General features: G+C 49.0%; 1 long non-coding RNA gene across 7 annotated transcripts; it reads left to right on the forward strand.

The window, feature by feature from the left end:
• The first annotated feature begins 449 nt into the window (after positions 1 to 449).
• On the forward strand, positions 450 to 11,358 carry LOC144170286 (uncharacterized). Of its 7 annotated transcripts, none has more exons than XR_013322588.1 (4): positions 450 to 660; positions 5,104 to 5,470; positions 5,535 to 5,716; positions 11,155 to 11,358. It is a non-coding gene; the product is annotated as an uncharacterized LOC144170286 (long non-coding RNA). The 7 variants fall into 7 exon arrangements; XR_013322589.1 differs by having other exon boundaries at positions 5,538 to 5,716; XR_013322586.1 differs by having other exon boundaries at positions 5,104 to 5,224; positions 5,519 to 5,716.
• Positions 11,359 to 11,823: the final 465 nt, after the last annotated feature.

Genomic DNA, 11,823 nt, shown 5'->3' on the forward strand with positions numbered 1-11,823 from the left:
AAAAAAGTTGCGAAATTTCACAATAGGGGCGCTACTCATCAAACCACAAATGTGTACAAAATAACCATTTTTTTAGAGAAAATGTGACTGCCAAAATATAAAATGTTGCTCAGATTATAATGTTAATTTTATAAAACAAAATACACTTGTTAAGTCAATTATTTTGCTATAATTATTGCCTTAAAGTTTTAGCGTAACATAGCAGCCTAGCGGAAGAAATATGAACTAAAAATGACAACGACGCGGAAGACATCCGTATAGGGGGAGAAATGGCTGGAAACGCTGATTGGTCAATGTGTGTGACGTCATTAAAATATGCATGACGTCACTATTTTTTGGCGCTAGATTTGTTTGTTTAGTTGTTGTTTCTCCCCAGAAATTTTTCCCTAGTCTTCGTTAAAGCGCTAGAATGCCTCCCTAGTCTGCCTAGTCCCCGCGCTTGGCCAATATGGCGGAAAGCTCTTGATCTTCAAGCGGGCTTCTTTGTGTTGAGATTGCAGAAGTTAGCTACTGAAGGGAAAATGTGTTAAAGACATGCATATACCTTAAAATTCGACCGATGCAATCGTCGCTTTCACGCAAGAAGAATCTGGTTATTCATCATGGTGTGGTGTGTTGAGTTTCAGCACACTGCAGATGCCACTGCCCGCAGTAAAAAAGGTGAGGCATCCATGTGCTCTGTTATTAGTGCTCGGTTATTTTTATTTTGGCCTTCTTGTTTACTTTAAACATTCCTTTTACGTGAACTTTTTGGGTCCGGTTGTTTTTCTTTTGCAGAAGGTGCACGCTCCACGTGCGTATTTCCATGAACTCAGTGTTCAGGGGGGAAAAAAAGGGAGATAAAACAAGTTTTGACGACAGATTTGTTCGTGGAGCGATCGCATTGTATTCCATATTTTTCCTGCGTGGCGTGTGCAGGTATTGTTGCGCCTGTGCACTGAAATGACGACCGTCCCTATGGAAATGACGATCACCCCCTTTGTCCACCCTGTTCAGAGCCTCAACCTTAGCAGCAAGGCGTACTTTCTAATAACATTTCGAGACCGCTTCCAACATTCCACATATAATAAGCTTAAGCGCTTGCCTATCGTGAAATTCCTGATAGCAGATTGAAATGTTGTGTTGACATGGGCAGTGCATGCTTTAACGGCGGCGTGAATCACGAAAAATGGGTTTAGATTGCGATGTGGTGTGGCTACGCAGCGCAAGTGTGAAGGCCCGTTCGCACTTGCGACTGGAGCGATAGAAGCGACGCGATTGCTGTCCGCGGCGACAAAAATTGGTCGAGACCAAACGAACAAGGAAAGCGGCAGAAATCTCGTCGCTTCTCCGCTCCAGTCGCAAGTGTGAACCACTTGCGACTGGAAAGAAACATATGTAGGTCATGTAATTGTCCTGTATTTCCCATGAAATACTCTGTGTTTGATGCCTAATAAAATAAGCTGTATCCAAAAGCTTAACCTAATCGGCGGGGGCTTACAGCGAATGTATGACACGCTTCTATTTTTGTGCGCCTTCGGAAAACCCTGTTGCAGTAGACAATTACTCGTGGCTTCGCCGGAATGTTTTTTGTTGTTGTTTTACTCACAGAGCCTGCCTGACAGTACATCCGCCAGGCGGTAAGTGCGAGGCTCCTACAAAATAAGGCAAGAGCAACTCGCAAGCCTTGCCTAATTGCCTGGCATAGCACAAAACTTGATATGGCTGTGGCTATTCTCATTGCATCCGTGATAATCCCTTGTATAAATTTTTCGCGGCAGTTGTTTCTCGTTAGCCGACTGGGACCGCATGACAACCTGCCAGTAAATTTCTTTTGAACCCACTCTTCCGGCATCCGTGAAAATTCCTTTTTAAAATTTCAGTCGGCTCCCGTTTGCTGTCTACAGAGATGTTTTTTCCACCAGCAAGACAGATAGATCTGCGCTGCTTTATGCACAAGCGATAAAACTATATGTTTCAATGGAGCCAGGCATACATCGCATTTTTGATAATGTGCTCAGGCAAGCCAAACAGCAATGTGCATAGTGAAACTAGTAAGGCTTGAGCCTGGAGATTAGCTATGTTATGGCTAGCAAGAAATGAGCAACCGCGGGTAAATGTAACAAAAACGTTTTCAAGGAGGGACTTGCAATAATTTATGTGCACGCGGCCATTATTGCTGCTCACGAACTTCATGCCCCCATGGATGCAGCACTAACGTATCTGGTAATCTTGAAAGTGAACATTTCGACAGACTTCTGTCTGGTTGGGAAGTTACTGAACTGAGATTTAATTAGGCTCCAACCAATACAATGCAAAAAGGCAAAAAACCCGACGTTTCGAAGCCGGCTCGGCTTCTTCTTCAGGGGTGACAGTGGCCACGCTGCAGCTACGTCTTATAGTCTCACATTTGCTGGCCTCGCACAAAGCCCCTCGCTGCGGCACGTAATCCGTGTGTGTACACCGAGGGGAGAGTGCCAAGCGAGCAATTAACATTCCCAGGTGTGCGTTGAATATGCCACGATTCGAGGAAAAGCCGCTTCCTCCAGTTCGTTTCCCTTTCAAGGATGGCCGTTCCGGAGAAGTCAATTTTGTGGTCGGCCACTTCGCAGTGTTCGGCGACAGCGCTGCGGACTCTATTTTGTTTCCGGACGTCGTTCTTGTGTTGTCTAATCCTCTCCGGCAGGTTTTTGGTCTCACCGATGTACGAGGCGTTGCACCCCGCGCACGGAATGCGGTAGACGACCCCGGGTGCCTTCTCTATTGTCAGCCGGTCTTTGGGGCGGGGGATTAAGCGGCCTATAGTTGTCGAAGGCTTGTGGGCTATGTGTACTCCTACCCCTTTGAAAATGCGGGCCAAGGCCTCGCTTGTTCCTGGGACATACGGCACCGGCACGCGTTTCAGGGGTCCGGCGGTTGAAGTTCTTGGAGAGTTTGTCACCCTCTTCTGCTCTTTGCGGCTGGTCACGGAGTGAATGAACTTTTTCGGGTAGCCGTTTTTTTTTTTTTGACCACAGAGGAAAACCGAGCACTCCAGGAACTTCGAAAAGACGAAAGCATTGTCATCCTACCTGCCGACAAGGGCAACTCGACGGTGGTGTTAGACCGTCAGGACTACGACCGGTAGGTTTCGGCTCTCTTGGACGGAGACGCGTATACGAAGTTAAAGAGGGATCCTACAAACCAAACGCAGACGCAGCTGAACAAGTACTCGCGGCGATTTTCAAGAACCACCCGGAACAAAAAATTCTATACCTTCGCTTGATCTGTCGAAACGGCTCCGCACCTAGTTTCTACGGATTACCGAAGATCCACAAACCTGGCGCCCCCCTTCGCCCGATCGTAGTAGACTTCACATCATCCCCGTGCCGAGCCCTTTCAAATTTCCTGCACCGCATCCTCGCCCCCCTCGCCGGGAAGACCACGACTCGTGTACGCAACTCCAGACACTTCGTGCAACTTGCGTCACAGGTGTGCATTGACGAAGACGAGAGCCTGGTCTCGTTCGACGTCGTGTCATTGTTCACTAGTGTTCCTGTACCGCTGGCTGTATCCGCGGCCCGAACTGCCCTCGAAAATGACGCAACCCTAAAAGAAAGGAAGGACGCCGCTCACTGCCGACGAGATATACCGCCTACTCGAGTTCTGCTTGGCCAGCACATATTTTTCCCATAATGGGCAAATTTTCAAACAACAAACTGGAACCGCAATGGGGGCCGCCATCTCTGTAACAATGGCGAACTTGACGATGGAACACGTGGAAGGGAAGGCTTTGAGCTCCTTCCGGCCGAAACCAAAACTTTTTCTTCGGTATGTAGACGACTGCTTCTGCATAGTGAAGACCTCCGCAGTTGACAGCCTGAAAAAACGCCTAAATTCAGTTCATCCCGCCATCCAGTTCACGGTTGAATGTGAACGAGACGGCTCCATTCCCTTTCTTGACGCCCAAGTGACAAGAGGAGGCAGGGGCCTGGTGTTCTCCGTTCACAGGAAGCCTACGCACACCGGCCGCTACCTTCATTTTAATTCGGCCCACCCCGCTAACCACAAAGCCTCAGTTGTGTCGTCTTTAATTAACAGAGCTGATGCAATTTGTTCGTCCGAATCAGAACGTAAGAAAGAAGTAAGCCTTGTATTTGCGGACCTCAAGAAAAACGGCTACCCGAAAAAGTTCATTCACTCCGTGACCCGCTGCAAAGAGCAGAAGAGGGTGACAAACTCTCCAAGAACTTCAACCGCCGGACCCCTGAAACGCGTGCCGGTGCCGTATATCCCAGGAACAAGTGAGGCCTTGGCCCGCATTTTCAAAGGGGTAGGAGTACACATAGCCCACAAGCCTTCGACAACTATAGGCCGCTTAATCCCCCGCCCCAAAGACCGGCTGACAATAGAGAAGGCACCCGGGGTCGTCTACCGCATTCCGTGCGCGGGGTGCAACGCCTCGTACATCGGTGAGACCAAAAACCTGCCGGAGAGGATTAGACAACACAAGAACGACGTCCGGAAACAAAATAGAGTCCGCAGCGCTGTCGCCGAACACTGCGAAGTGGCCGACCACAAAATTGACTTCTCCGGAACGGCCATCCTCGAATCGTGGCATATTCAACGCACACCTGGGAATGTTAATCGCTCGCTTGGCACTCTCCCCTCGGTGTACACACACGGATTACGTGCCGCAGCGAGGGGCTTTGTGCGAGGCCAGCAAATGTGAGACTATAAGACGCAGCTGCAGCGTGGCCACTGTCACCCCTGAAGAAGAAGCCGAGCCGGCTTCGAAACGTTGGGTTTTTTGCCTTTTTTTGCCTTTTTGCATTGTATTGGTTGGAGCCTAATTAAATCTCAGTATCTGGTAATACTTCAGGGTCTTGGGCATCTTGCTGTCAATCTTTACATCACGCTTTTTCATTCCTGTGATAGTTCTAGTGTCTCTCTTCCAAAGCTGCACGTGGTTTGCAGCGCGGTATGCAGACATTTTTGCCATGAGCTCATCAAATGTGGCAACCAATGGAAAGTACCTTGTGGCCAGTTTCCTTCATTCCTTGCGATGGAGCACGTTGGTTGTGGCATCAGTCCTTAATTGAGGTGGTGTGGTGGAGCAATGAACGAGTGCTGGTGGATGCGCAGCTACTGCAGAGGAGGCCTCCCCCTTTGGCGCGCTGCAGCCAGTCAATGTGGCCCAGGGCCTGCTGATCTACCGCCATCCTGATTGTCCACACCCCCGCCTTGGCCAGCGACTTGTGGCACTGTGAGCTCCAAACCAAGCACAGGCGCCTTTGCGGTAGTCACCCTCCAACTGCCACCAATTTGGTTTCGGCAAGGTGACCAGCGGCAGCACACACATCAGCAGCCCTACAGCCAAAGGCTGTCTGTTGGGAGCAGCCACAGTCTTGGGCGGCCACCTTACTCACAGCCGAGGTGGCCATCCGGTCCTGGCACGGAGCTGCTTGGCGGCCTGGTAGAAGCCATCTCGGTGGTCCAGCATGAGCCCCAGGTAGCGCACCCTGGTCTTCCACCTGAGCTGCTCGCTGTCAATTTGCAGGCATGTGACCCTGCAGCAGGCCTGGGTGTCCCAGTGAACAAGCATCGCCTCCATCTCGGTGCCCGACGGCTGCAGGCTGACATTGGCGAGCTTGGCCCGCACTGCATCCGGGGGTGCCTGCAGCTGCAGAACGACGCCTCGGCAGCCCGCCATGGGGCCTAGTGCCTACAGGGCCGCGGCGGCGGCGTACACAGACAGGTACACCCTGTGCGCCCTTCTACTGGGCAGGCCGTCTGATAGTGCCACTGTGACCATGTTGAAGAGTAAGGGGCTGACGACTGTGCCCTACAGGGTGCCCACATCCACTGGTTGAGGCACCGACAGGGCGTTGCCTACCTGCCTTTGTGCCATGAGGCCCGTCATGAACGCCTCGACGGAGCCCCGCAGCTTGTCCGCAATGCCGGCCTCCTTTATGGCCAGGGAGATGACAGGGTGCTGGAGGTTGTTGAAGGCACCCTTTATTCCCCCCCCCTCCCCCTCCTGATAGAAAAAAAAAGCGCGGAAGTTTGCAAGCACCCTTAACCCTTTGAGGGTCGAATTTTTTTGAAAAGAACTTTCCCTGGTGGTAAATTAGTTTATTGCGGATTTGGAATGTACAAAATGTCTAAAGTCATGATTAAATGGTAAAAAATTATCAGGAACAGTATTTTGGGGTCAGCATCACTTAGAACTGAAAAATGTTCAATAGTATTTCAGAGTGTGGTATTCCTTGAAACACGGGTCTATGCACAGTGCCTTATCGAAGTCTGCACACATACAGCGCATGTCCGAAAATGAGCTGTCTTCTTCCGAAGAAAGGCTGTCTTCCGATTCAGACTCGGTGAAAGGAGTAAACTCAGAGTCAGAACAGTCATCGCGGTCGGTGTCATCAGAGCGGGCAGTTCGTTGGGCCATATCGCCGCTTTGCCGTGCATCTGAAGAACTCGAAGGCAACCCAGTAAACGAGGAGAGCGAGAATAACTCATGCACGCCGGTGATAAACAAGCTAATAGCAGCGCCAATATAGATAGAAATCAACTTCCGCCGCCCCCACAATGGAGTCTCCGATTAGGTTACTTCAGTTCCAAGCAAGGAGGGCAAGAATACCTAGTGAGCGTGGGTAATAAACAAGATAAGAGCAGCGCCAATATAGATCGAAATCAACTTCCGCCACCCCTGATAGCGAGCGTCAATCAAGTTTCGCGCGCCTCCGATGTGATCACGTGGCGAAACTGAAGCCACGAAACGCATTAACACGTACAGACGCCGTAACGTGCCGAAGCCAGAGAGTTCTGTTTTTCACCGCAAGAAGGTAGCACAATCAAATTTGAAACACTTCTTGTAAGTCCCAGGAGGTGGCAGCACCTCCCAGGGAGCATGCATCGTTAATATGGCGCAAAATTTCAAACGGATGCTCGAAATCGTACCCGTACGGCAAAGACCTTGCGGGACGGAAAACCGCCGCAGTACACGTACGGCAAAAACCCTCAAAGGGTTAAAGGCTATGAAGATAAAATACATGTTTGGTTCATTAAAAAGACTGCCTTGTCTCGATAACAATGATATCAGTCGTACAGCAAACTTCAAAGGAATTATCGATATATTAAATTAAACATTTGAAGCAATGGCGAATCCCCGCCCACTTTCCGGCGGCGATTTCACTATGACAGCACAGGATCTTGTTAGATGATTGGTGCCCAACGACCTAAGTCATCGCCAAGGAACATGATTGCGCGATTTTAGAGGGGCCTTCATTGATCTTATCATTTGATCTTATCACGCGCAAGAACAGCGCTGTTAAGGGCGAAAATTACATGAACCTGGCAATATTAGTCCACACACAAAGCGGAATAATTCAGCCATCGGCATTTGTTAAGTCATGTCAGTTTAAATTTGCGCTTCTGTTTTGAGTCTCATCGGGGCGGAGAAGCTTGTGCTTTTGTAACATAATGAATCTGGTTGACATTTCTGCACAACCCAAATGTAGAGTCTGCTGTAATGAGCTTGGTGTTCTCAAATAGTTGCATTCCTAGCGGTCACGTTTTCAATGCTTCGTGCATAAATGCCCTACAATCTGCCTGAAGGCGTGTACTATCAAGTTATACCTTTTCTGGAGCAGCATTTGTTTTTGTTTCCCGGAGTGCACCAAGAAAACATGCGTATTGGCATGGCCCCGCATACAGAAAGACCAAAGACTACCATGCTTTAGCATGAAACGGACAGTAATGACGCAGTTAAACTATTTCCTTGGTTGACAGCGACTGTGATGTTCAAACTAAAGCATGGTTTCAGGCTACGACAGGATAGATTGGCTAAAAATTGCAAAGTTGTTTACCGTGATAATTCCTTGGTTATTTCGGTTACTTAAGAAATGCTGACGATTGCTCAAAATGTGCTTCATGCAACATTTTAGAATGTATCAGTTGTGGATCCGGGAAGAATCACATTGGCGCGCACCCATATGTGTGTGTGTGTGTGTGTGTGTGCGCGTGGGGGTGGGGGGGGGGGGCGTGAGGGGAGGAGGCTGGCGGAGGTGTGCTGGTGCTCTTGAGAGGGCCTGTTGTATGTGGCCGTTTATTTAATTAGGAAATTCTGTTGTCATGCACGACCGATTGAGCCTTGAAAGAACGATAGTCCTGCGCCCACAGAACTTCAAAGAAGGCCAGGAAGTGTTAAAGGAAAATTCTACCAGAAAGGCATCCCCCCTACCCGAGCGATGGGAGATCTTGATGTCCAGCCCCGACCTGTCGACGCAGCAAGAGCTCGCGTCCAGGGGCCAGGAGCTATTGGACTTATATGGGACTCGTGAATAGGGTTCCACCCCGTCTGACGCCTGCGAGCGTCACCTGAAATGGGCTCATCAAAAGTTGTTTCTCTCTCTCTCTCTCTCTTCTTTGCCACCAGTACGAAAGTCCTTCACTTGCGCTGCGCACACTGCTATGGTTTTAGAATTGGGTGTAGCAGTGGATTGCAGCCAGAACAAATATATATTTCATTCTTCATGTACTGATGCTACGCTGTCCCGATACACTCTGAGTAATCCTCTCCAACTTCGTGCATAATAAAATATTTGGGCCTTTACAGGAGTTGAATTTACATTTTCCCTCATTAAAAGGCGCCTATCCGCTCCACCGTGAGTGCTTTCAATTACCAATTCAAACGCAAATACTGCATTCGGAATAAAACAAGATAGACATTTTTTAGCTCGGAGACACAAGGTACTGTGGCATCGTGTAAATATTACGAAGTGAATATTTAAATATCAAAGAATGCATAATTGATCTGCACCGCACAACTTAACGTACAATGCAACCTCCATCGTCAAAAGACATCAGTGATCATGTAAGGATTAGTCACTGGAAGAAAATGACTTACTATTCGATATCGCTGTTGTGACTCCGGCCCCTGAATATACACTGCTCTGGGCAGCCGCCGTCCTGGGAAAAAGCGATCGTGGACGCAACGGAGGTGCTTTAGTTGTTATAGAGGTCGAATATGGCCATCTGATCGTTGTTACTGTCGCGACGCCGTCTGCCTGTGGCAGGGCTGGTGACCGTCATGCCTTCACATTTAGGATAAAGTCTGGAACTGGCTCGGGGAGCCGCAGCAGCCCTTTTTGTCGACCCACTGTTTTGCAGTTTCCTAGGTTAGGGGAGAATACCGCCGAACAAATCTGCCTAATCGCGGGGGTGAAATTGACTGTCGCAACATCGCCATCGGAAGGGGACAACACTCAGTGCGCGCAATCTGAGCCCACTCCAACAAAACCCTCCGGGCCTCGACAGAAACGTGAAAAAGGAAGAATGAAGGGCTGACGCGAGGAAGAGGGGCGTACCTTGCGGTGTGTCTCAATCGCAAAGGCCCTCTGCCCGCGCACGGCATTCATTCAGCTAAACTGCACGTTTCACCCATTACGTAGCCCATCGCATTCTTCAGTTACCTTGCACGAGTCTTGAATGTGTGCCCACGGCCACTTGATCTCCCCCTTTCTAGGAGAGGGAGCGGCCGTGATCAGCCACTGCCGCTTGCACATTGTTCTGCTTAACATACAAAGATCGTCTGTTCCCTTTCGGGCCTGCATTGTACCAGTCTTCAACCATCAATGGCTGGCGGTCCCTCTTTTTTTCCGCCGCGAGTTAGTGCGGACCGTGGTGCAGACCACTCCATGCTTCCCCGGACGAGTCAATCTCCTCTGCTGAGAACAACTCAGTCTTGCCGCATGTCTCGCACAAAGGGATACAACGCATGCCTTTGGCGTCTTGTGCGCTGAGCTTACCCGAAGGCGCCGTCGCTTTTGGGGCTGCACCCCTCCGAAATCATCCCTCAGCGGTTCGCACCCCTCAGGCCGGACTTGGCTCCTTCCATGCGAAGGGTAGACATGCACTTTCGTGGCATTTTCGTAGCATTTCGTGGAAAGCGCCATTAGTGCAACTTTCGAAAATATGCCGCTTTGTTCACAGGCGACGTACCAGGCATACAGGATACAGGCAGCATGGCGATGGCCGGAAAAATTTGGGGGGGGGGGGGGGGGGGGGGGGGGGGGTGCTGAAGCCCGGTCAGCCCCCCTCCCTTGCTACGCCACCTGCATCAAGTAGCACGAGGGCTGTAACTGCCTGGTAGTCTGGGTGTGCTCTAGCACTGTCATTACGTTGGCAATGGAGTTCATCGCAGCCTGGTGCTGCCGGAAGCCTGTGAGCTGCTCTGAGATGTACATGTACTCCTCCTTGGTTCTGCAATTTTCGTGTGCCTGCTGCCAAAAACTTTTGCCCTTGCAACAGCACTATGATTGGACTCTGCTTATCCACATCAAGTTGGTTTTTATCATTCTGAGTGCTTACCGGAGTAACTTCTTGCACAAGAAGTTATTGCAGTAAATCCCACCTTGAAAGCTTTTTTATCGTATGGCTTTACGTGTGGTTGCTCATATTTTACTAGCTGTAGCATAGCCAACCGTAACATATCCAGAAGGTTGAGCTGGGCGAGTTGGTATGTGTCATCCTTAACAACAGCGCGAAAAAAGACTGGACGAACGAAGCAGACAAGTCGAGTGATGATTCGCACTAGTTTTTTGTGGTATGTGCACTAAACATAAACGTTGGCATCAGCAGAAGAAAAAGAGATGGAACACATTCCACTTGAACGTACTTCCTTGCCCTTCTCCCCCCCGCCCCCCTCATATGACAAACACTGGTAAAGCCTTTTACTTGACACACATGATACTTCAGCTATGGACCACTGCCGAACTGATAACAGAGTTTCATAAAGGAGGAACATCAAGTTCAATGCCGCACTTGTGTTTGGCGGCATGTACTGGAAGGCGAACTCTGTCACAAAGTACTGGCGATGTAACACAATCGCCTCCCAGTTTTCAAATGTTACACGCTTCGATTATCTCTCGGCCTGTCTGCCTGGCACGTCTGGAAAGAAGTACACAAATGGATCCCACCGTTGGTTAGCATCGTATACACGACTACCGAGCTCTTACAGAAGGTGCTCTATGGGTCCACAATAGTACTGCATGAAACCTGCCCTGTTTCAGTGCCTTTTGTAGCAAAATGCCTTAGCAACCCATGCTGTTTCCTTGTCAGTGAATGATAAGCTTGTCATTACAGAACACTTGTGGGTACCCTGTATTTTGTTTCCTTTCAACATTACAGGTTTGCAGCATGACGGGAAGGAGTGCAGAGACGCCTATGCTGCGATTGCTGGCGTTGTGCAAACAAGGGTACAATGAACTGCCTGCAAGACTGCAAGAGGATGGCACTGCCTAAAGTTATTCTTTGTTAGAGTATAAATAAATTTCAAGGTCTGAACCCAATACCCATGTACCCTCAATAATAAAGTGTGTCCACATCTTTTGACAGCTGTGTCTGTTTACTTTTCATGCAAACCTGCAGCCACTGAATATGTAGCCATGCTGCAAGCAAAAAAGAAAACTACACTGAAAATGACTGTGACTGAAAGACGCATCCTGTTCCCATCAAGTGCAATTTTCAGTGCACTACCACTTCTAAACGTGCTGACTTCTGTTAATCATTTCAGTTTGCACCATGCTATAAATGGCTGGTGATACATGTGTTTAAGCGAAGTCCTGGGAACAAATAGAATTCTTTTATTCAATTTACAATTTCCTGTTGGCCTGAGTGGAAAAAAAAATACAAACCAACTGATTGGTTAGCAAAAAACCTGCGGTGTCCTTGGACGTATCCAACTGAAGAATGGTGTGCCACAAATGGGAAACTTCAAACAGAATTTTTTGCTTTTGAACACTGTATAGCATTATTGACAAATAGATTAAGTGAAAGTAACTTAAAACCTTGGCAGCA

This window comes from Haemaphysalis longicornis, unplaced genomic scaffold (genome assembly GCF_048455015.1).
Source record: "Haemaphysalis longicornis isolate Haplotype H1 unplaced genomic scaffold, Haemaphysalis longicornis Haplotype H1 scaffold_2, whole genome shotgun sequence".
Classification (NCBI taxonomy): domain Eukaryota; kingdom Metazoa; phylum Arthropoda; class Arachnida; order Ixodida; family Ixodidae; genus Haemaphysalis; species Haemaphysalis longicornis.